This window comes from Penaeus monodon, chromosome 5 (genome assembly GCF_015228065.2).
Source record: "Penaeus monodon isolate SGIC_2016 chromosome 5, NSTDA_Pmon_1, whole genome shotgun sequence".
In the NCBI taxonomy this organism is placed as follows: domain Eukaryota; kingdom Metazoa; phylum Arthropoda; class Malacostraca; order Decapoda; family Penaeidae; genus Penaeus; species Penaeus monodon.
The window spans coordinates 23,173,484-23,177,078 of record NC_051390.1 but is presented as its reverse complement, the minus strand read 5'-3'; positions in this window follow the sequence as shown (position 1 = coordinate 23,177,078).

The following is a 3,595-nucleotide window of genomic DNA, read 5'->3' as shown; positions in this document are numbered from 1 at the left end:
TATATATTATGCACATATATACATACATACGTAAACATAACACTCACACTTACAAAGAATAATATAGTGAATAATATAGTGTGCACTTCGTAGCGCTACGAAGTGCACAATTACAACAGAACGGCCTGTATCGCGACACTGTATTTTTTTGTGTGGCGCACAAGCGCTACCTTCCCGAGATGCGGTTCGCCTAGCAGACGACGCCTACATTGTTCATGAACAGCTTATGTAGAATGCCAAGGAAAATTTTTCGGTATGGATTCTGCCTTATGACTTTTAAGATCAATTGAAACCTAATGGGTACTTCTTGACTAGTACTTGATTACATTTTCAGCTAAGCAAAGAATATTAAATGTGAATTCACATGAAAGCATGGTTCCTGACTTGTAAACCTAGCTGCTGGATCATTAATGGAAAATATGGCATGTCAAGATAAAAAGATGACTGTTATAAATACTAGCATAAATGTGCCATAGTAAATTTAATAAAAAAAAAATTAAAACCCCAAAAGCTCGTGTGGGTCAATAGACCTTATTTTCACTGACAAAAAATGTCTTATGACACTAGAAACTGTAGCTAATTTCATTCGCGACATTCGCCGGACCGTCGCGACAGTAACCTGCCAATGTTCCTACGCTGCTGCCAAAGGCTCGGCTCCACCCCTATTCCTAAGAATCGTGCTTAAGTTGACAAATCTGTTTTTATTTTTTAATTATATTACATAATCAATCACTGTTTTGATGATATTGCATTAGGAAATAACAGTATATAAAAGTTATTAGTTATCAACATCTTAAAATTACAAATAAAACGATTCAGAACTACCGAAATCAGTTGAAAATGCGCGGGCCATAAGCGCCTCCCATCATATTTTCTGTTGACATAGATTTCGGACGTCTCACTCCTTTAAATATTTTGAATATGTCACATCATATTAATTGATATTAATTAAATTTAAAAGGATACATGAGTTACACCTTCATATTCAATTATTCGAACACAAGCAGTAAACTGACTATGTAGAACATAATATAAATTTCTGTAATATTCTTTTGACCATTCAAATACGTTCTGTAAACAAAACATGAATCTGTCTGAGATACTTCCCATATCTCATTCGTCATGGAACACTTTTGGAGGCTTGAATATGCCCAAGGCTAAAGCATAAATGATATAATAAAAACAATAATCTTTCCTTACCTGTGCATGACAATAAAATGTGTTAATTAAAAGCGCAGGCATACGAAAGATAAACCTGGGTTTCGCTCTTCTTAGCCATGGCCTTATTAATATAAAAGCATTTTCACTACGATAGTAATATAGATTTTCTAGCATTAGGTGCAATAATATCCTCATTAACATTCTCAGCATAGCTGAATAATACATCATAGAGTGCAGCATCAAATTTGAGCTTCCATTTTCTTCTAGTTTCAAACCAGGCAGAGGCACTCCGCACATTCGTCAGCGAGGTGCAGGCGTGGTTCTTTTTCTGCACTTTTGTAATGTCGGCTGTGGAGGAGCTTCATTCCTTTTCTCTTTTGTTCATTCCCCAGCCTGGTCGCTTTTTAGAATCATCTTGTCGCCTGAGGATCGCCTCTTTCCTGAGCAAGCCAGGCTGTTGGCACAGTTGGAACATTTGGCTCTTGTATCCTTTTGCCTTTCCTTGTGTGCCTTAAGGCACACAACGCCTGGTGGTGACACTTAAAGCACCAAAGTGGTTCAGGCAAATAAGTTCTTATGTTAAAGGTGCCCCAGTTACCCAGATCAAGAGTAGTGATTGGGGCTCCTTTCAGTGTCACCAGGACTTGCCTGGTTGGGCTCTTCCATTTCGGCATTCGGGAACTCTCCACGACCTGCGGGTATGATATGATCTGATCCACATCATACGAAAGTGAGAAGCCAAGTAGCACCATCTTGATTCTCCTATCGTCAGGATTCAGTGGCGAGAGACACTTTTCTCCCATCTCTAAGCTCCTTGGTTTCTTACAGGAAGTTTAGGGTAGCTTGGTCTCTGGCAACCTGGATTAACAATCGTATTTTTCTCTGCATCTCCAATGCTCTCACCAATTGGTAGGCATTGTCGAAGTCCTCAGGTATAGAGGGAAACTTGAACTGTGGGAAATGCCTAAGGGGTCCAAACTCTCCCTCAGAGTCTGTCTCCGGCCTAGGTCGTTTTGGACCGCCCTTTTGGCTTGGATTCTGGGTTACGGTCGTGGGAGCAGTAGCTGTTTTAGCTGGTTCAGCTTGTGCTCCCGTCTCAGTCAGGCAAGAGATCTGAGGGGTACTCATGGGCCTCCCTGATTTGAGTGCTGGCCTGGAGAGACCATGGCTGATGTGTCAATTTTAACAGCAGGTCTAACTAGCTTCAAAGTAGCTGTCGTGGTCTGGGCCTTGCACGGTTCGTCATCATTATCTCTATTTTGTGGGGGGTTTGTTGGAATATTTGCCATGAAATAACCAGTTATTTCATCCTCTCACGCCCCCACCCACCAAGTCCAACAAGGGGAAGCTTTATGCTAGAACTAATGTCTAACAGCCACAGGGGTGGTGAGAGGATATACGCAGCCAATGGCCGTTGTACCGCCACTCACAGGACCAGTGTAAGTGCAAGGCAACATTGACTGCTTGACCCTAGCCTCCCGAAGGAGACCAGTCGATTGACCTGACCGGGCCACGATCAGGCCACCCGTCTTGCTGGAATAAGGGACCAATACTAGCTGCAGGGCATACTCATGCACGGCATCGCTCAACCTCCAGGACTCCCGTCTCCAAAGCGCACAGGGGTGCCACGCACGACAAACACGTGGGTAGGCGTGAACCCCTGCAGAGAGACCAAAGGGGATGCCCTTCCACCTACAAGATAGGCATCATTGCTTGGAACCCTTTGTTCATCCCTCTCTAGTGAGACAGCCACCCAAAGGCTGACTCACCTCAGAGAGTGAGCTCAGGTCCTGCACTTCAAAGAGGAGGTTCCAGTGGCAGGACCACGAATCACAGTTTTTGACGGCGGATATAAGACTTAATGTTTACATCCGTGTTTTCCAACAAAACACAGGCCAGGCAGGATTTTCCACTATGGAGCGTGTTAGGCCCCACTCTTTAGAATCTGTACTTAAATTATTTACTTCACCTACTTCCAGAGGCAAAAACTTTCGCATGTGACTTGAACCTTTCACTAACTTACACACCAGATGAGCAGCCAACCGTCATTATAATATCATCATCAATAACAATATAATATACAAATGCCTTAACTACATAACGAACTGGGAAATAAAGTTCAAATTGCATCTCACAAACCCACTAAATGATCAATGGCAGGCTTCATCAAACGATTTGACTAATTTCGTCTTCAACATTTTTCACCTTGTGAAAGAGGTAATAATAATAATGATAATGAAACATTAATAATAATATCAATAAGTATACAATATCTGCCATTTAAGCATCGCCACTGTGTTCTCGCCCACCCCCATCCTGTTACCCACCTTCTTCTTCCGCACCCATCTTTTCTTCCTCATCTCCTCGTCTCACATTTTGCATCATGAGATGGCAGAATTCATACTGAAATTTCTTTCTTTCCATTCTACATTAT